Below are 22,478 nucleotides of genomic sequence, written 5' to 3'. Positions count from 1 at the left end.
CATGAGCCCTGATCATTTCCTGCACTTCTTGGGGATTCGCCCCTGGGGTGCTTTGGGGGCGTTGCCTTCCATCGGCCATTGGCTCTTTTCCAGGACGCCTCCTTCTCGGGGCCACTTCATCATCCGAAGATTCGGAGTCTCTCTCAGTGTAAGCACCAGAAAATTCCCGATCCTCAGGGATAGGACCCAAACCTCGTATATAGGGGGGCGACTACCCTCGTGCTTCGCTTCGCCCAGCATATCCGCTTCCTCCAACCTCAGGGTGAAGGGGCATCCCATAACGGGGTTAGTAGTAACAATAGTTGAATATTCATACCCGACGGGTCGAGAATTCACAGGTATATGTACTTGTTGAACTTGAGGATTCGTACCTTGAATAGTCGGGGGAGTTGTCCCTTGTAGCTGAGGTTGAGTTGCCCCTGTCTGGGCTTCCCCCTGAGTAGATGCATAAGTTGAATGGGGAGGAACCTCCACGGTTGATGAAATCACCTGGGTTATCTCTGATGGTGTTCCTTCCTCTAGAGCTCCAATTGTTCTCCGTGTTCTCGCCATGGTTGTTGTTATTTTCCCACAGACGGTGCCAAATGTTATGGATTAAAACTAGTGTATATAATTGTTGTATTTAGTACCAAGGAGTGTGAGCTTCAAGGCTCGATTTGATTATTCTTGTATTTCGTGACTCAATCTGCCTTAACAAGATGCCTACGTACCTTGCTGATTGCCAAGGATCAAGTCAAAAAACGTAGTTCTGATCTGTGGGGTGAGACCCCTTATATAGATGTTAGGAGTCCTTGAATTGGACTTAGTGTAGGAGACTTGATGGGCAAGTCTCATAATTAGAATGGACTTTGGAGTCCTAGATAGTAGGAAACTGATTCCTTATCCTTTTAGGTCCCCTTGAGGCTAATCTATAAGGATTTATATCCTTATCGGGACTCTTCTCTATAGCTAATTTTTCCCTTATTAATTAATTACGAAATTAATTAATAATCAGGGCTTTTGGGCCTTCTTTATTCCATCAGGCCTAATCTGGTCCATCAGGCTTAACCTTTCCGGTCTGAGTATCATATATCTTTTTATTGGGCCTAGCAGCCCATACCTTGCAGTATTTAATTATACTATCATAATTTATTTATCCCTATCACATAGAATCTTGAGATCAAGTGGACAATAATACGGCACTCACCACCTCACGGTTTTCCGTATCCTCATAGTAATGCTTCAACCTCTGTCCATTCACTTTGAACGCTTGGCCTGGATCATTTTCAAAAATCTCCATCGCTCCATGTGGAAACACAATTTTGATAATAAACGGCCCTGACCACCTCCACTTCAACTTTCCAGGAAAAAGACGGAGACGAGAGTTGAACAAAAGAACTTGTTGCCCCGGCATAAATGATTTGAGCACATGACCCCTATCATGCCACCTCTTGAATTTCTCCTTGTATATTTTGTTATTCTCATACGCTTGAAGTCGAAACTCATCGTGTTCATTCAATTGAAGCATTCTTTTCTTCCTAGCTGCATCCAAATCAAGGTTTAACTTCTTCAAATTCCAATATGCTTTATGCTCTAGCTCCACAGGTAAATGACATCCTTTCTCATAAACTAACTGATACGGTGACATGTCTAGTGGATTCTTGTACACTGTTCGATACTTATTATTGCAAGATGAGACAAACGGCCCCATGAAGTCAATTCCCCAAACATCGAAGACTTCAACCTCGAGAAGGACATTAAGAGGCATCTCATCCCTCTTAGACATATTACCCACACGTTGGCATCGATCACACTTCAAAATAAATTGATGTGCATCCTTCAACAATATAGGCCAGAAGAATCCCGCTTGAAAGATACGAGCTGCGGTTTTCTCTCCGTCATAGTGGCCTCCATACGCAGTCGAATGGCAATCTCGCAAGATCCTCCTCATTTCGCTGTACGGAATTCATCTCCCGATGATTTGGTCAGCTCCTTGCCTAAACAAGAATGGCTCATCCTATATGTACCACTTCACCTCGTGAAGAAACTTCTTTCTTTGAGCAGACGACAAGTTTGGAGGCATAATGTTGCTCACAAGGTAGTTCACAAAGTCTGCAAACCACGGTTCTTCTTCTTGCACACCAAACAACTTCTCATCGGGAAAAGACTCACTAATCAATATCTTATCCTATGAAGTTGCACTTGGAACTTCCAAACGAGAGAGATGATCAATGACTTGATTCTCAGTATCCTTTCTGTCCTTGATCTCCAACTCAAATTCCTGAAGTAAAAGTCAAATCATTCTAGGCTTCGAGTCCTTCTTCAAGACAAGATAGCGAATCACAACGTGATCAGTAAAAACTGTCACCTTTGTCCCAAGCAAATAAGATCGAAACTTCTAAAAAACATAAACAATGGCTAAGAGCTCTTTTATAGTAGTATAATTCAGTTGAGCATCATTGAGGGTCTTACTAGCATAGTAGACCACATGAAATATGTTGTTCTTTCTCTGCCCAAGAACTGCTCCAACTGCATAGTCATTTGCATCACACATCATCTCAAAAGGTTCATCCCAATTAGGTGCAGATATGACCGGTGTCGTGATCAAACTCTTCTTTAAGATCTCAAAAGCAACAAGACATTAATCATCAAACTTAAAAGGAACTTCTTTCTCTAAAAGATTGCACAAAGGTTTAGATATTTTAGAGAAGTCATTGATGAACCGCCGATAGAAACCCGCATGACCAAGAAAGCTGTGAACTCCCTTAACAGAAATTGGTGGAGGAAGGTTTATGATAACCCCCACCTTGGCTCTGTCCACCTCAAGATCTTTACTAGAGACCTTGTGCCCAAGAATAATGCCATGTCGCACCATAAAATGACATTTTTCCCAGTTGAGAACTAGATTGGTCTCAACACACCTTTTAAGAACGGCGCCAAGATTCTGCAAGCACTCGTCAAAAGAATCATCGAACACAGAGAAATCGTCCATGAACACCTCCACATCCTGACCAACCATGTCAGAGAAGATAGCCATCATGCATTTCTGAAATATGGCAGGTGCACCACACAACCCAAAACAAACTCTTCTGAAGGCAAAAGTACCAAACAGACAAGTGAAGGTAGTCTTCTCCTGATCCTCTGGAGCAATGCAAATCTGATTATATCCCGAATAGCCATCCAGAAAACAATAGTACTCATGCCTAGCCAACTTATCAAGCATCTGATCAATAAATGGAAGAGGGAAATGATCCTTCCTTGTGGCCTTGTTCAGCTTCCTGTAATCCATGCAAACTCTCCACCCCGTGACTGTTCGAGTAGAAATGAGCTCATTCTTTTCATTAGCAACAACGGTGATACCTCCTTTCTTTGGCGCATACTGGACTGGACTCACCCAAGAACTGTCAGAAATGGGATAGATTATCCCTGCATCTAGCCATTTGAGGATTTCCTTCTTCACAACTTCTTTTATGATCGGAATAAGCCTCCTTTGTTGCTCAACAGTAGGCTTGCTACCTTCCTCTAGCAGAATTTTATGCATACAATAAGAAGGGCTGATTCCCTTAATATCTGCTATAGTCCATTCAATTGTCGACTTGAACTCTCTCAGAATTCTTAAGAGCTTTTCCTCATCACTACCTGAAAGGTCAGATGCAATAATAACAGATAAAGTAGATGCATCACCTAAAAAGTATACCTTAAGTGTTCAGGAAATGGTTTAAGCTCAAGTGTAGGAGCTTCCTCAATAGATGGCTTGAGGCGCTTTGGATATTTGTTCAACTCCTACAATCCAAGAGATTCAAAAGGCATATCCATCCTTCACTTCCAAGGAGAAGCATTCAAATACTGCAAATGTTCATCACCTACATCATCTTCACTATCTGAATTCCCCAACAAAGCCTTCTCTAAGGCATCAGAACTCAACATTTTATCAAGTTCTGATGTAACCACAGAATCGACCAACTCCACTATTAAGCACTCCTTGTTTTCAGTCGGGAATTTCATGGCATTAAAAACATTGAACGTGACATCCTGATCCAGCACTCACATAGTAAGCTCACCCTTCTACACATCAATCAAGGTTTTGCCAGTAGTCAAGAATGGTCTTCCCAAGATTATGGGAATCTTCTTATCCTCCTCGAAATTAAAAATTACAAAATCAGCAAGAAAGATGGGTTTATCCACCTTGACCAAGACATCCTCCACAATTGCCCGCAGAGATGTAATAGATCGATCGGCCAACTGCAAGGTCATATAAGTAGGCTTTGGATCAGGTAAGTCTAACTTCTTGAAGATTGACAAGGGCATCATAAGCATTTGTCAAATGACATATTTCCAATGGTGCAAGGAATAGTGAAGCTTCCAGGATCTTTAAGCTTCGGAGGCAACTTCTGTTGCAGCACAACACTGTATTCCTCCGTGAGAGCAACTGTCTCTAAGTCATCAAGCTTCACTTTTCGAGAGATAATACCTTTCATAAACTTTGCATAACTGGGCATCTGTTCAAGAGCTTCAGCGAAAGGTATATTGATATGAAGTTTCTTGAACACCTCCAGAAATTTCTCAAACTGCTTATCCAGCTTTTTTTTCTGCAGCCTCTTAGGAAACGGAGGTGGAGGATAGATCTGTTTTTCCCCTGTATTACCCTCAGGAGGAGTGTGTTCAATAGTAGTCTTCCTTGCTTCCACTTCTGCTTCTTTCTGCACTTCTTCTTCAGCCACAACTTCTTCTTCCGAAACTTGAGATTTTTCGGGGTTTGCAACCTTTCTAGACCTTAATATAATTGCATTAACATGCTCCTTAGCTTCCTTCTTTCCTGGAACTTCAGTGTCTCTAGGGCGTGTACCAGGTTGACGATTTAGCAAAGCATTGGCAATATGATTCCCCAAGGTCTTAACAGAAACCGTTTGGCTCTTGCACACGAGCCTCAACTCTTCCAATTCAGAATTTTCATTAGACTGTTGCAGCTGGAGTTGTTGTCTTGGTGCATATTGCGGTTGCTGAAAACCAGGAGGGTTATATTTCTTCGCAGCATACTGCTGATAAGGTTGCTGTACCACATTCTGAGTATTACTCCAGATGAAATTAGGATGATTGCGGTTGTTGGGATGAAAGGTGGATGGAACTGGTTGTTGCGACCTCTGAAAGTTGCTCATGAACTGAGCTGATTCACTGGAAATAGCACACTGCTTCGTCTCATACGTACCAGCACAAAGCTCACAGACACTAGTGATTTGATTAACTCCATAATTAGCCAAAAAATCCACCTTCATCGACAAAGCCTTAAGTTCAGTAGTTATAGCAGTAGCTGCATCTACCTCCAGAATTCCTACTACCTTGCCCTGATGTAGTCTCTGAGTTGGGTTCTGGTATTCATTAGCAGCCATCAGTTCAATCAATTCATAAATTTCATCATAGCTTTTAGCCCATAAGGCTCCTCCTGATACTGCATCAAGTATGGGTCTAGAAGTAGCACCCAATCCATTATAAAAGCACTTAATGATCAAGTCAGGCATCCCATAGTGAGGACATTTTCTAAGCATCTCTTTGTAGTGATCCCAAGCCTCATATAAAGATTCTTCATATTGCTGAGCAAATTAAGTAAGTACATTTCCGATCGCAGTAGTCTTCTCCATAGGAAAGAATTTAGTTAGGAACTTTTGAGAAAGATCCTCTCATTTAGTGATAGACCCTGGTCATAGAGAATATAGCCAGCACTTAGCTTTATCCCGCAGAGAGAATGGGAAAAGCCTCAACTTAATAGCATCTTCTGAAACTCCATTAAACTTGAAAGTGTCGCAGTTCTCGATGAAATCTCTGATGTGCATGTTGGGGTCTTCTGTCGGAGAACCCCCAAACTGAACTGAATTTTGTATCAACTGGACCGTGCTCGACTTGATCTCAAAGGTGTTAGCCGCGATAGCTGGTCTGATAATGCTGGACTGAATATCATTAATTTTTGGTTGAGAGTAATCCATCAAAGCCTTCGTATTCGCTTCTGGTTCTCCCATTGCAGTAAGAGCTTCTTCTTCAACTTTCTCCTCGACAAGAACTTCTTCAAAAGCTTCCTTAGCTACTATAACTTCTTCCTCAGCTTGATCCAGAGTTCTCTTACGAGACCAAGAATGCGTATAAATACATGCTCGCTAGAGTACCAAAAACACGACAAGGAAATAAGTAAGTAGCAATGTCCGAGTTAATGAACTTTAACGACCACAAATGAAAAACACATAAATTAAAAATTAACACTTAGTCCCCGGTAGCGGCGCCAATAACTTGTTAGGATGAAAACACACGCTAATATTCACGCAAGTATACGCAATCGCAAGTAATATAGAATTATTTCTAGTTCGTTCCCACAGAAACTGATTTAGGTTAATTTTAATCAATGTACTTATGCAACAATGGTATGCTTATTATAAAATGCTAAGACGATTAACAAATTGGTTTTGTTATAACTAAGATTATCTACTAACATGCAATAAACTAAGAGAGTAAAAGGTAGATTTAATTATATAACACAAACATGGGATTCTAACTTCATTACTACTTCATTCAATAGCCTTTTTGTTCTTAACCTTAGCATGCAATGGTGATGACACTAATCAGATAACACGAAACTGATAAATGCCAACTTTTGTTGTACAAATACCATACTACCAGACATCCACAAAAAAGAGATAGAAGCTGAATAGACACCAATTATATTGAGACCCTATATGTCTATAGAATTTGACAACATAATGGTTTAATGCACAAGTTATCTATCATGATTACATAGGGAAAGTAAGATGGTTAAATTTACCTACAAATCATGCATGAAAAAATCATGAACCTATGCTAGCATGGCAACTTCTAAACCTCTATATTCATTTTCGCTTCAATAGAGATTAACACGCTATCTTATAAGTTGGCAATGCTTATAAGATGAATAAGCACAACCAATACTAGTTTATCATACAATCAACACACAATAAGGTATCAAAATAAACTAACTAAAGAAATCCATAAGTAAATCCGCTAGAACCCCACGATAACGATTAGCCCATAATCGGACTCATCATCAACGTGGGTTCCGATGAAAGCATTGTATAACAAATATAGTCTTTATACTAAATAAAATAATAAACCAAGTATGTTAATAAGAGTATAGGTTCAACAAATAAGAAAACTAGCATCTAAAGTTACAACTTAAAATAAAGAATCACAAGAATAAACTATATCATCTTCGCCTTGGTTGAATTGTGCTAACGGTCTCCTTACGCCTTCTCCTTAAGCTCTGGTACATCTTGTTATGAAAAACAATCTTAAGTTATCATTATATAACATCCCAAATAGATTAGAAGTCTAGTAGATCAAAATTGTAGTAGAAACAGGATTCCTGGAAATCGACCCAGCACGGCCGCGTGCTTCACCAGCGCGGGCGCACTGCAATTCTGCATCTCGGCGCGGCCGCGCGCTACTACAGCGCAGGCGCGCTGATCTTTTGGGAAAATATTGATTTCTATTTTTCTGGCCGGTTTGAGATGGCAATCCTCGAGAAATCTTCCTGAGCACCTTCCTAACACCAATTTAGCACCAAAACAATACTAAATATCCTGATTCTTTGATTTATGTCTGAAAAGCAAAAACACTACCAAAACACATCAAATACATAAATAACTTGAGTACAAAACATTAATTCAAGCATATATAGAGCATTCTAAGTAAACATAAATGCTACTTAACAGATTGCTCAACTGCATTAACTCTCATGGCCGCTGCAACCAAGTTAGATTTAAATACTAGTTCTTCAGTAGATATACCTAACTACAGTGGAATGATTGGCTCACTCTTATATCTGACTGCTAGTAGAGCTGATATCATGTACACTACCTGTCTCTGTGCAAGGTTCCAGCTGACCCTAGAGAACCTCATCTATTAGATGTGAACATAATTTTTAAGTATCTCAAAGGCACTATGAATCTGGAATTATGGTATCCTAGAGATTCATATTTAAGCTAATTGGATATTCAGATGTTGATTTTACAGGATACAAAATAGACAGGAAAAACACTTCTGGAAGCTGCCAATTTTTTTGGTGGCAGATTGGTTTCTTAGTATAGCACGAAACAAAAGTCAATTTCCATACCAACTGCAGGAGCAGAATACATTATTGCAGGAAGCTGTTGTGCTTAAATTTTATGGATAAAGAATCAACTGCTAGATTATGGGTTAGACTATTCTTCTATTCCTATATATTGTGATAATCAAAGTGCTATTACAATGACAGGAAATCCAGTGCAGCATTCAATGAAATGCACATCAGCATCAGGTACCATTTCATATGGGAACATGTGGAAGATGGTACAATGAAATTGGTCTTTTTTCCAATAGATCAGCAAGTAGCAGATATATTCACCAATACTCTCTATGAAGCCACATTCACAAGATTGGTGAATGAATTGGGAATGATATCAGGACAATTCTCAAACTTTGATAATTAAGTCTGCTGATATTTTTGAAGCATGGTATCTTATTATGTGTCAGTACTTGCTAGATACTGATTATTATGCTAAATGTTGATGCCATGATAACATGCAAATTGTGCTAAATGATCTTATGTGAAAATTGCATGTAGAACTACTAATTATGCTTACATGCTCTGTTATTAGTTAAACTTGCTTTGACTAATAGTTTATCTCAATAGTTGATAAATCCTGATAGTTGTAATTAAAATACTGATAATGGTCAAACCATGATTGACTGTTATACTTCATTGATTATTTTGAATTTATTCGAAATAAATAGTTTAACAGTATTTTTAATCAATCAGTGAGTGAGTGGAATATCTTTTAATTGTTTAAACGGGTTAGCTACTGATGCAAGTATCTTGCAATACTTGAGTATTTACATTGGGAATAGGAATCTGAAGAGAGAGATTACTTTTTATTTACCTAGATACGCATAATCGTGTATTTGTATTATGAATAATTATTACATGGTTAATGAAAGAGTCTCTTCAGTTTCTAACTCCTCTTCTATAAATACAACCATCCACTCTCAAAACTTCTCACTACCTTTTCACTCACAAATTCCAAATATACTCATTTTCTTCATTCAGAATCTATGGCCACCGTCTATTCCCTTTCACGTGGAGTTTACCGTCCGGTAGCAATTCCTGAATACGGAAGATTATATTTTGACATCGTTCATCTTAGCGTAGTCTTCCACGGCCAAGATTATCCTCTCTTTGAGATCCCACAGTCGATTCTTGATCAACTGAACTCAGATGACACTCAGTCTCTTCATCTCTTTAGACTAGACGTCCGCTTTGAAGAGATGAGACGAGATGATGTGGCTGCACAACGGCATCTCGAGGAAGAACAACGTCACCTCGTATGGCTGGAATTGCAAGAGAATATTATTTCTCTTACAGGTTCTATGTCACGTATCTTCCACCAGAGGTCGATGAAGAAGTTGAAAGAAGAAAAGAAGAAGTCAGAATAGTTAGATTGTTTAGGGTTTTATTTTTAAAATTCAAAAAAAATCTTGTACTATGCTTCTTAATGATTAATGAAATATTCTATCTTCTTTGATTCTCTAAGTGAGTACTTGTTTACTTTCTTATTTGTATGCTTGAATGCTTTTAAATGTTATATCCAAATCATTACTGTTTGCTAAACTTTAAATATTTTTAATAGTGCATGTGAATAAACTAATCTCTGTTTAAGTTCATATGACCACTTCAGTACAGATTAAGCACTACAGGAAGTAACTGTTGTTAAAGAAGAAATTTATGAAAGATTTAATTCTTAGTCAATGAGGATTATTATCTTTGAGTGTACTTAACTATCCAAAATGTCTTTTCAAGACATACTTTTGAGACTTTCTTTTCCTATTCAAGAAAGTTTCTCACACTCAATTCTTAAAGTTATACATCTTATATCTTAAATTTCTTCTCTCAACTGAAACACTTGAATTCTTTTCTCAAATGTTGACAAGAATCAAGTGACATAATTCTTGAATTATGTTCACCAATCAGAAACAACATTTAGTTGGTTAGAGACTACTTGCTGGCGTAGATCTTAATGATACTAACAGAGACACAGAGGATTCATCAGTTTTTACTGAAGACTCTGTGATAGCTTTTAATAAACACATTCAAGTGTTAGTTCTTTGCAAGAAGAACAAGGTTTGAGACCTGATCAAATCCTCTCCAATTCAAATGGAGGTTCTCATTATTGATGAACAACTGTCATAACCACAATATTAACCGTTAGCTTAATTGTGAATTCACAAGGTATAAATAATAATGTTATTAATTTATTAGTATTTATTTCAAATACTGATTTAGTTCTTTCAGCATTTATTATATTTTTAATAATATAAACCCTAATGGCATGATTACTTCTAGACCTTATTTAAGGACTACCTCTAGTTGTATGATCACAGATCACCCTTCTTTAGCCACCTCTTATTTATGTAGGACAATCTTTCTGAGCCTTTTTCAGTGAGATGTATGAAAAGATTGAGCGAAAAACAAAATTTAAGAGAGGGCAGGATGTAATATCCGGGATATATCGTGTAATTATTTTTGGCTGATAAATAATTATTATGTATGTTCAGTATCTATTCTGTGAATTATTTGTTAAGTGTTAAATGTGTTTGGATGTTTAAAAATAATATTAATTGAGTATTTTAATTTTTATATGTCCAAAATAAAATATAGATAATTATCATATCATCCTAATTATTTTCATATTGATTTATGATTTTATAGGAAATATATGGATTCTATAAAATCTTTTTCCGAGTATTTAAAAACTAATTTATAAAATCGGGAACCAACCGACGTCATCCGCTTTTACGTTTTTATAACCCAAAACTCTTCCGAGAACTCCTTCATAACCTAATTGCAATATTCCGAGCATTTTTCATGTTTCGACTTTTTCGATCTGGCGTACGGTTTATCCTGCGCAGGTCCCGGAGCAACATTTTCGATACATTATTCATTTCGGTAAATCAATAAAACTCGTATTTTCGATAAACGGGATCTTTTTATTAAACTATCACAATTATCACCTCGTAATACGTGTAACCAGGCGCTGAGACAAAGACCGCAGTACAAATTGTACTGGTTTGGATAATTATCCCCAAAAACCAGTACCGTTTGGATCAGTTTTTATATTTAAACGTACCATTTAATATCTGGAATGATCCAACAGGATACTAATTTTCCGTAATTATAAATAGCCTTTACCGTATTTTATTCCGTATCAAAAATCATTTGCAGACAGTAATTATATAATTTTCCAGAGAAAATTCATATATTCATAAACCTTTCTGAGAATCAAACAGCAATTCGAAGGTGCTAGTGACCTTTGTTTTCAACGCTCGAGTAACCAAATCTAAGGTCTTGAAGAGTACTATCAGAATCTGTGATCCATACACCTGCAGAATCAAAGGTTTATTTTCTGTAAATTTATTTATTTTCGAATTATTTTGATTAAAAATAGGAATTTTTGTTCGGATGACCGGTTGAATGATTTTATGATTGCATATTGTAGAGCTTGTTCTCCTGATGATTTTGATATATTATATGACTGATTTGGAGTTCAATAACATGTTCAAAATTGAGTTTGATTTTCGAATTTTGAAATTAGGGTTTATAACCCGTATGAATGTTCTTAATTGAAATTTAGGGCTTTTTGATCTCGGGGTTATTAACTGTTGTATTATAGTGGGTTGTGTTCCATATAGCTCGTTAGCAGAGGATGTCTGAATCGAAGGGAGTTGTGTTTTGAAGTTTTCGTCGGGTCACCGGAAACCGGTGAAGTTCCTGGCCATTTTTCGGCCAGGTCTGGGGTTATTAGGACAAAATAATTATTGGGATGTGTTTCTCATGAATTGTACATGATATCTGGAGCTCCTAAAGGTGTGACGATTCCGGGAACGCCATCTCTGGCGAACCCCGGTCGTTTTCCGGCGAGCCAGCCCTGTAAAATTTGCAGTTTGGTACCTAAACTTTTGGGGATGATACAGTTTAGACCCTGAAGTTTCTGGAAAGTTGCAGAAATAGGATTCCTGTTTTAAAAATGTTTAAAAATCATATTTTCTATTTATTTAAATTATAAAAATTCATTTTTAATTTCTGAAAATTCCAAAATTTATTATTTTAATTCTAAAAATTATTTTTAATTCGAAAATAAATCTGAATTAATTAGTTAATTAATTTTAGTTAATAATTAATTGATTAATTGGTCAATTAATTCGAAAATTAATTATTAATTGATTTTAATTAATTATTTAATTAGATTTAATTATTTAAAAATGATTTAAGAATTTCGAAAAATAGTTTCGAGCTTTAAAATATTATTTTAAATTGTTTTCAAGGCTCTATAATTATTATAAAATTGTTTTGAAGTCATATTTGGCCAACCGAACCTTGTTTGTTACTTTAAAATTGATGCAACGACCCGTTTTAATTCCGAAAAATATTTTAAAAATCATGTTAAATATCCGAAAGCCTGTTTACAACCCAAGACTCCTCTATAAATGATATGTCATTGATTATTTGACGTGTTATGTGTTATATGTGACTTGTTATTTGACTGTCGGTCTATATGTTCGGTGTTTACTTGTTTATAGCGTAACTTTCAATCTGCTAATCGGATTTGGGTAAAACGAAGGGTAGATAGAAGTATGTTTCGAATAGAATCGTATAAGTTGAGTATTGATAGATGCTTATGATATGTGAGCAGAAGAGGCAAGGCGTAGGAAAGGGAAACAGATAGTCGAGGAGTAGACGATTGTAATTGGAAGTTAGTGCAGTATAGCAAGCTAGTACCAGGCAAGTGTTCTGAACTTTCTTGAGATATATTGTAGTTGATTGATAGTTCTGTTTTATATTGCAAGTGCTTTGAAGCACTGAACCCAAAACCCTGATTCCAGTTATTGATCTTGAGTCGTAAACCTTATTCTTTCTAAACCATTGATTGTTGTACACCCAAATACGAACCACAAATATACGATACTACTCCACAAATACATACAAACTAAATACCAAACACTGAATTGAATAACTTACATACTTAAACCATTGTACCTTATGCTTTGAAAGACCAATTCCTGGTAACCCTGAAACATTGATTCCTTTGTTATCCAATTCTTTCATTACCTAACAGTCAAGCTTTGAAATTGCCATATGGATCACTTGTAGAGATTGAAACCATTTCCTTATCGAACATTCAATGTTGTTTATGATTCTGTTTATTGCTTTACATTATTTATTCTGTTATTATAGAATTGGATTGTTTTTTTATAAAATTGAGGACCAGATTCGTGGTCAGACCATTTTAATGGTCAAGTTAGGCCAATGTGTGCCTTGGATCCAGTAGTTAGAGCAGTGTTGTGTGCTTTGCTCGGGGTTAGTGCGTGACTGATCAGCATCCTAACCTTGGTTTTTAAAATGAAAATATAATATCCAATTCTAAATCATAATTCATTGTTCACTTGATATCATAACCCTTTTCACTTGATGATCATTATTCTCAGTCTTGTCATTGAGACTTGCTGAGCTAGTTAGCTCATTCGTGCGATGTTGTTTATGTTCTTTTCCAGTTAAGAAGGAACCAGTTGGTAGCGAGGATCCCCAGTCCAGCGGGAGAGCTAGGGGTTTAGGTTGATCGAGTTAAGCTAGTAGGCATCTTTTGGAATAATTTAAGTTTGTAAAAGTTTCTAATAACGTTTAATACTAAGTTTTGAGTTTGAATAGTTGGGATTTGGACGTTTGTAATATAAAGTGTGTGTGTGGCTTGTGTGCATACTTTAACCTGTTGCGGTCCGTGGTAGTTGGTAAGTAGGGTCACTGCATATTATTATTATCTTTATTATTGTTATAAGCAGGTTATAAATAAGGTGTGTGTGTGTGTGGACCCCAAACTTTTGACCCGGGTTTGGAGGGCGCCACACAGGATCCTTCCTGGAAAAAGGAGAGGTAGATGAGAGATAGGATTTAGTAATCCTTGTGAGGAAGCACTGACTATTAAAAGTCATGAAATGTGTGGTGTGAGGAGTAGTGAGATTACTGTAAATAGAGAGATAAAGTTTTATTTGCTATATGTTTGCAGGTGCTCAGAGTTCTAAAGGAACAGATGCTGAACAGCAGTCTGTTAAATTTCAGGAAAACTCTGATGTACCAAAGGCTCTTAATCTCCCTGCAAGTCTAAGTACTGATACTTTCTATCAGTCCATACATTCTACTATTCCACCATATGAAATAATCCCTATTTCTGTTGAAAAATAGTCCATTTACTATACTTTTCCATCACCTGAGGAAATCCCTGTTGTTGCTGAAGATGTAGTAGCACAACAGTCTATTCATAAAGTTTCATCCATTTTAGAATCACCACAGCATTCTACAGGAACTGAGGTCCTGGAAGTTAATCTTAAAGCTCCAATTCATTTATCTATAATAATTGAAGATGTGGAGTTAACTACTGAAGGTGTGGAAGCTTCTGAAGCTACTGGATCATATACTGCACCAATTTCTCATTCTATTCTACATACTGAAGCTGGTGATGAAGTTCAGCAATTAGTGTAAAATCCAGTTTCTATTGAAGAATCTAATGATGGTGAAGAAGCTAATATTTCTAATGCTATTTTAGATCATGAGGATGATCTTTTCTTCCCTGAAGATATGCCTATGCATGTGTGACAACAGAAAATGAAAGAGTTAGATGCTAAGAAGAAGCAGGATTATTCTGATAATCTCTGGAATGCTCATTAGAAAGATGATACATATCCTATTTCCAGAACACAAGTTGTTGCACATCTGAAAACAACAGAACAGAAGATTACAAATCCTGATGTGATGAATCATCTGAAAGCATCAACTTTAGTTGTCAGATCCTTACACACAGCTCATGAAGAAACTACTACTCAAATCAATCAGATCAAAGAATTATTGATTAATTCAAAGCTGACTACTTATCGGGAAATTTAGAAACAAATTTCACCAATAATTGCAAGAAAAACTGTAATTGAAGTCAGTCAAGCTAGATTGGAAGCTAAACAAGCTCAAATGTCTGATCAACTTACAGAAGTACATAATTCAATGGAGCTGATTCTTTCTCTACTACTTCGTGATGATGCCAAAAAGGCAAGCAGCTGACATTGACAAGTACTGATGATGAAAATCCCGATGGAGGTAATAAGGGGGGATAGAAGGAAAGCAAAAGGATAAGAGGTGAAGAGCTAGTTGGAGTTCGTGGTTCATCAAAAGCAATCACTAGATTTTAGTCTAGACAATGAGGAGAAAGTAAGAGGAATGAAATAGGAGTTAAAGATTTGATTGTGACAACTAAAATGCAACAATCTTCACAAGTCACAACTGCTATTGATGAAGACTAAGGTATTCTGGAGAGAGAAGCTGGTGCTGAAGCAAGTCAATATCTTCAAACTCTGAAAGTTAAAGGAAGAAAGGGAACGCTGTTCTACAAGGATCCAAAGATTCAATTATTTGACTCTAAGGTGAGTAGAAGAATATTTGCAAAAGAAAATCCTGGAGTTGATCTTGAACAGCTAAAGCAAATGGAGGAAGACTTTAAGAGTTCTATAAAGACAATAAATGTCGATATTGCTGTTATTTCTCAAGTACTTTATAAAGATGATCCTTCTAACAGACCAACGGGAGGTATAGTTATAAGGGAAATCAGTCAGGAAGAAGATGAAAGATATCTCAGATCATAAATTATTGGAACTGTTGAGAAGAAGCTTAAAGGAAAAGAGAAGATAGAAGAAAAGTCAAAGATTTTAAAGACTAAAGCCAAAGTTGTTACAAAGAAGAAGTCAGTATCTAAGGAATCTAAATCTTAAACTCTGATAGATCCAATCTATACAGTAGTTCAAACTCGTGATACTGAAGAAAAATATGAAGAGGAAGAAATCATCCAAGCTTACCAAAGAAGGAAGATTTCTGGAAGCATTCAAGCTGATGAAGTGGAATTAACCTCTAACATAGCTCAAGTTAAAGAAGCAGTTCAGGATGAAGCGTAAAGTCTGATATTCACTGAAGCAAGATTGAATATGCATACTTGATTCCCGCATTTAGATAATTTTAACATCATCAATTGGAACTTGTCCATATTTCATAATGAACAAGTTGGGGGAGATTTTTAGGAACAATTGATGATATCAAGCAGAAACTATCAGAATTTCACTTCAGAACTTATATATCAACGGATGATGATGATGATGTCAACGGATGATGATATTGACGGATGATGATATCAACGGATGATGATGCCAACGGATAATGAAATCAATATTTCTCACATCAGTTGATCTTCAATAAGGAAAAGGAAACATGAACTCAAGGCGGTGAAGTACTTTATCTTAGAAGTAATTATATAGGTTTCCTTTTTGTTGATAGAATAGGATTCCTTATACATTGTGTAGCTGTGCTCTATATAAAGTACAGATTATGTTCATGCTATATGCATTGTGATGTTATATCTTTCGTATAACCAAGCAGCTCTCAAGGATAATTCTTCATCATTTCGAGAGAGTACGTTGGTAATAAGTTTTTATCAATTAATATAAAAAATGTTGATTCTGTTGAAGCTTTGTCGAATAGATTGTATTAACTGTATTCACCCCCCCTTTAAAGTTGATTAAGGGCCTAACAAAGAAGATGCAGAAAATTCAAGTCAACGAACTCACACCAGGAAATGGGACAGGAGTCACACAAGAGAGGCAATTATTGGTGACCTAAATGCTGGAGTGAGGACTAGAAGTACCCGAAAACCGGTACCGTTTGGATCAGTTTTTATAAATAAACGTACCATTTTATATTCAGAATGATCCAACGGGATACTAATTTTCCGTAATTATAAATAGCCTTTACCGTATTTTATTTTGTATCAAAAATCATTTGCAGAGATTAATTATATAATTTTCCAGAGAAAATTCATATATTCATAAACCTTTCTGAGAATCAAACAGCAATTTGAAGGTGTTAGTGATCTTTGTTTTCAACGCTCGAGTAACCAAATCAAAGGTCTTGAAGAGTACTATCAGAATCTGTGATCCATACACCTGCAGAATCAAAGGTTTATTTTCTGTAAATTTATTTATTTTCGAATTATTTTGATTAAAAATATGAATTTTTGTTCGGATGATTATTTGAATGATTTAATGATTGCATGTTGTAGAGCTTGTTCTCCTGATGATTTTAATATATTATATGACTGATTTGGAGTTCAATAACATGTTCAAAATTGAGTTTAATTTTCGAATTTTGAAATTAGGGTTTATAACCCGTATGAATGTTCTTAATTGAAATTTAGGGCTTTTTGATCTTGGGGTTATTAGTTGTTGTATTATAGTGGGTTGTGTTCCTTACAAAATTTGCAATCGATTGGTATATAGCTCGTTAGCAGAGGATGTCTGAATCGAAGGGAGTTGTGTTTTGAAGTTTTCGTCGGGTCACCGGAAACCGGTGAAGTTCTTGGCCATTTTTCGGCCAGGTCTGGGGTTATTAGGACAAAATGATTATTGGGATGTGTTTCTCATGAATTTTAGATGATATCTGGAGCTCCTGAAGGTGTGACGATTCCGGGAAGGCCATCTCCGGCGAACCCCGATCATTTTCCGGCGAGCCCTATAAAATATGCAGTTTGGTACCTAAACTTTTGGGGACGATACAGTTTAGTCCCTGAAGTTTCTGGAAAGTTGCAGAAATAGGATTCCTGTTTGAAAAATGTTTAAAAATCATATTTTCTATTTATTTTAATTATAAAAATTCGTTTTTAATTTCTGAAAATTCCAAAAATTATTATTTTAATTCCAAAAATCATTTTTAATTCAAAAATAAATCTGAATTAATTAGTTAATTAATTTTAGTTAATAAATAATTGATTAATTGGTCAATTAATTAAAAAATTAATTGATTAATTGATTTAATTAATTATTAATTGATTTTAATTACTTATTTAATTAGATTTAATTATTTAAGAATGATTTAAAAATTCCGAAAAATAGTTTCGAGCTTTAAAATAATATTTTCAATTGTTTTCAAGGCTCGATAATTATTATAAAATTGTTTTGAAGTCAGATTTGGCCAACTGAACCCTGTTTGTTACTTTAAAATTGATCCAACGACTCATTTTAATTCCGAAAAATGTTTTAAAAATCATTTAAATACCCGAAAGCCTGTTTACAACCCGAGACTCCTCTATAAATGATATGTCATTGATTATTTGACGTGTTATGTGTTATATGTGAGTTGTTATTTGACTATCGGTCTATATGTTCGTTTTTTACTTATTTATAGAGTAACTTTCAATCTGCTAATCGGATTTGGGTGAAACGAAGGGTAGATAGAAGTATGTTTCGAATAGAATCGTATAAGTTGTGTATTGATAGATGCTTATGATATGTGAGCAGAAGAGGCAAGGCTTAGGAAAGGGAAACAGATAGTCGAGGAGTAGACGGTTGTGATTGGAAGTTAGTGCAGTTGAGCAAGCTAGTATCAGGCAAGTGTTCTGAACTTTCTCGAGATATATTGTAGTTGATTGATAGTTCTGTTTTATATTGCAAGTGCTTTGAAGCACTGAACCCAAAACCCTGATTCCAGTTATTGATCTTGAGCCGTAAACCTTATTCTTTCTAAACCATTGATTGTTGTACACCCAAATACGAACCACAAATATATGATACTACTCCACAAATACATACAAACTAAATACCAAACACTGAATTGAATTACGCACATACTTAAACCATTGTACCTTATGCTTTGAAAGACCAATTCCTGGTAACCCTGAAATATTGATTCCTTTTTTATCCAATTCTTTCATTACTTACAGTCAAGTTTTGAAATTGCCATACTGATCCCTTGTAGAGATTGAAACCATTTCCTTATCGAACATTCAATGTTGTTTATGATTCTGTTTATTGCTTTATATTGTTTATTCTGTTATTATAGAATTGGATTGTTTTTTTTATAAAATTGAGGACCAGATTCGTGGTCAAACCATATTAATGGTCAAGTTAGGCCAATGTGTGCCTTTGATCCAGTAGTTAGAGTAGTGTTGTGTGCTTTTCTCGGGGTTAGTGCGTGACTAATCAGCAGCCTAACCTTGGTTTTTAAAATGAAAATATAATATCCAATTCTAAATCATAATTCATTATTCACTTAATATCATAACCCTTTTCACTTGATGATCATTATTCTCAGTCTTGTCATTGAGACTTGTTGAGCTAGTTAGCTCATTCGTGCAATGTTGTTTATGTTCTTTTCCAGTTAAGAAGGAACCAGTTGGTAGCGAGGATCCCCAGTCCAGCGCGAGAGCTAGGGGTTCAGGTTGATCGAGTTAAGCTAGTAGGCATCTTTCGAAATAATTTAAGTTTGTAAAAGTTTGTAATAACGTTTAATACTCAGTTTTGATTTTGAATAGTTGGGATTTGGACGTTTGTAATATAAAGTGTGTGTGTGGCTTGTGTGCATACTTTAACCTGTTGCGGTCTGTGGTAGTTGATAAGTAGGGTCACTACATATTATTATTATCTTTATTATTATTATAAGCAGGTTATAAATAAGGTGTGTGTATGGATCCCAAACTTCTAACCCGGGTTTGGAGGGCGCCACACAGGATCCTTCCTGGAAAAAGGAGAGGTAGATGAGAGATAGGATTTAGTAATCCTTGTGAGGAAGCACTGACTATTAAAAGTCATGAGATGTGTGGTGTGAGGAGTAGTGAGATTACTGTAAAAGAATAGAGAGATTAATTTTTATTTGCTATATGTTTGCAGGTGCTCAGAGTACTAAAGGAACAGATGCTGAACAGCAGTCTGTTAAATTTCAGGAAAACTCTGTTGTACCAAAGGCTCTTAATCTCCCTGCAAGTCTAAGTACTGATACTTTCTATTAGTCCATACATTCTACTATTCCATCATATGAGATAATCCCTATTTCTGTTAAAAAATAGTCCATTTACTATACTTTTCCATCACCTAAGGAAATCCCTGTTGTTGCTGAAGATGTAGTAGCACAACAGTCTATTCATAAAGTTTCACAGCATTCTACAGGAACTGAGGTCCTGGAAGTTAATCTTAAAGCTCCAATTCATTTATCTATAATACTTGAAGATGTGGAGTTAACTGCTGAAGGTGTGGAAGCTTCTGAAGCTACTGGATCATATACTGTACCAATTTCTCATTATATTCTACATACTGAAGCTGGTGATGAAGTTCAGCAATTAGTGCAAAATCCAGTTTTTATTGAAGAATCTAATGATGGTGAAGAAGCTAATATTTCTAATGCTATTTTAGATCCTGAGGATGATCTTTTCTTCCCTGAAGATATGCCTATGCATGTGTGACAACAGAAAATGAAAGAGTTAGATGCTAAGAAGAAGCAGGATTATTCTGATAATCTCTGGAATGCTCATTAGAAAGATGATACATATCCTATTTCCAGAACACAAGTTGTTGCACATCTGAAAACAACAGAATAGAAGATTACAAATCCTGATGTGCTGAATCATCTGAAAGCATCAACTTTAGTTGTCAGATCCTTACACACAGCTCATGAAGAAACTACTACCCAAATCAATCAGATCAAAGAATCATTGATTAATTCAAAGATGACTACTCATCGGGAAATTCAAAAACAAATTTCACCAATAGTTGCAAGAAAAACTGCAATTGAAGTCAGTCAAGCTAGATTGGAAGCTAAACAAGCTTAAATGTCTGATCAACTTACAGAAGTACATAATTCAATGGAGCTGATTCTTTCTCTACTGCTTCATGCTGATGCCAAAAAGGGGGAGAAAATTGTTAAATCTAAATGCAAGAAGCTGACATTGACAAGTACTGATGATGAAAATCCCGATGGAGGTAATAAGGGGGGGCAGAAGGAAAGCAAAAGGATAAAAGGTGAAGAGCTAGTTGGAGTTCGTGGTTCATCAAAAGCAATCACTAGATTTCAGTCTAGACAATGAGGAGAAAGTAAGAGGAATGAAATAGGAGTTGAAGATTTGATTATGACTACTAAAATGCAACAATCTTCACAAGTCACAACTGCTGATGATGAAGACCAAGGTATTCTGGAGAGAGAAGCCGGTGCTGAAGCAAGTCAATATCTTTAAACTCTGAAAGTTAAAGGAAAAAAGGGAACTCTATTCTACAAGGATCCAAAGATTCAATTATTTAACTCTAAGGTGAGTAGAAGAATATTTGCAAAAGAAAATCCTGGAGTTGATCTTGAACAGCTAAGGCAAATGGCGGAAGATTTCAAGAATTCTATAAAGACAACAAATGCCGATATTGCTGTTATTTCTCAAGTAGTATAGTTATAAGGGAAATCAGTCAGGAAGAAGATGAAAGATATCTCAGATCATAAATTATTGGAACTGCTGAGAAGAAGCTTAAAGGAAAAGAGAAGATAGAAGAAAAGTCAAAGATTTTAAAGACTAAAGCCAAAGTTGTTACAAAGAAGAAGTCAGTATCTAAGGAATCTAAATCTTAAACTCTGATAGATCCAATCTATACAGTAGTTCAAACTCGTGATACTGAAGAAAAATATGAAGAGGAAGAAATTATCCAAGCTTACCAAAGAAGGAAGATTTCTGGAAGCATTCTAAGCTGATGAAGTGGAATTAACCTCTAACATAGCTCAAGTTAAAGAAGCAGTTCAGGATGAAGCGTAAAGTCTGATATTCACTGAAGCAAGATTGAATATGCATACTTGATTCCTACATTTAGATAGTTTTAACATCATCAATTGGAACTTGTCCATATTTCATAATGAACAAGTTAGGGGAGATTTTTAGGAGCAATTGATGATATCAAGCAGAAACAATCAGAATTTCACTTCAGAACTTATATATCAACGGATGATGATGATGATGCCAACGGATGATGATATCGACAGATGATGATATCAACGGATGATGATGCCAACGGATAATGAAATCAATATTTGTCACATCAGTTGATCTTCAATAAGGAAAAGGAAACAAGAACTCAAGGCGGTGAAGTACTTTATCTTAGAAGCAATTGTATAGGTTTCCTTTTTATTGATAGAATAGGATTCCTTATACATTGTGTAGATGGGCTCTATATAAAGCACAGATTAGGTTCATGCTATATGCATTGTGACAATGTTATATCTTTCGTATAACCTAGCAGCTCTCAAGGATAATTGTTCATCATTTCGAGAGAGTACGTTTATAATAAGTTTTTATCAATTAATATAAAAACTGTTGATTCTAATGAAGCTTTGTCGAATAGATTGTATTAACTGTATTCACCCCCCTCTAAAGTTGATTAAGGGCCTAACAAAGAAGATGCAGAAAATTCAAGTCAACGAACTCACATCAGGAAATGGGATAGGAGTCACACAAGAGAAGCAATTATTGGTGACCTAAATGCTGGAGTGAGGACTAGAAGTACAAATGCTAATGAAAGTTTACATGCATGCTTTCTTTCACAAGTTAAGCCTAAGAAAACTG

General features: G+C 35.9%; 1 non-coding gene across 1 annotated transcript; it reads left to right on the top strand.

The window, feature by feature from the left end:
- Nucleotides 1-5,493: 5,493 nt before the first annotated feature.
- LOC141688035 (small nucleolar RNA R71) lies at nt 5,494-5,600 on the top strand. Its single transcript, XR_012561505.1, has one exon. It is a non-coding gene; the product is annotated as a small nucleolar RNA R71 (small nucleolar RNA).
- The last annotated feature ends 16,878 nt before the right edge of the window (nt 5,601-22,478 follow it).

This window comes from Apium graveolens, chromosome 9 (genome assembly GCF_009905375.1).
Source record: "Apium graveolens cultivar Ventura chromosome 9, ASM990537v1, whole genome shotgun sequence".
NCBI classification, from domain to species: domain Eukaryota; kingdom Viridiplantae; phylum Streptophyta; class Magnoliopsida; order Apiales; family Apiaceae; genus Apium; species Apium graveolens.
The sequence above is the reverse complement of the archived record's forward strand: the minus strand, read 5'-3'. Positions and strand labels throughout refer to the sequence as shown.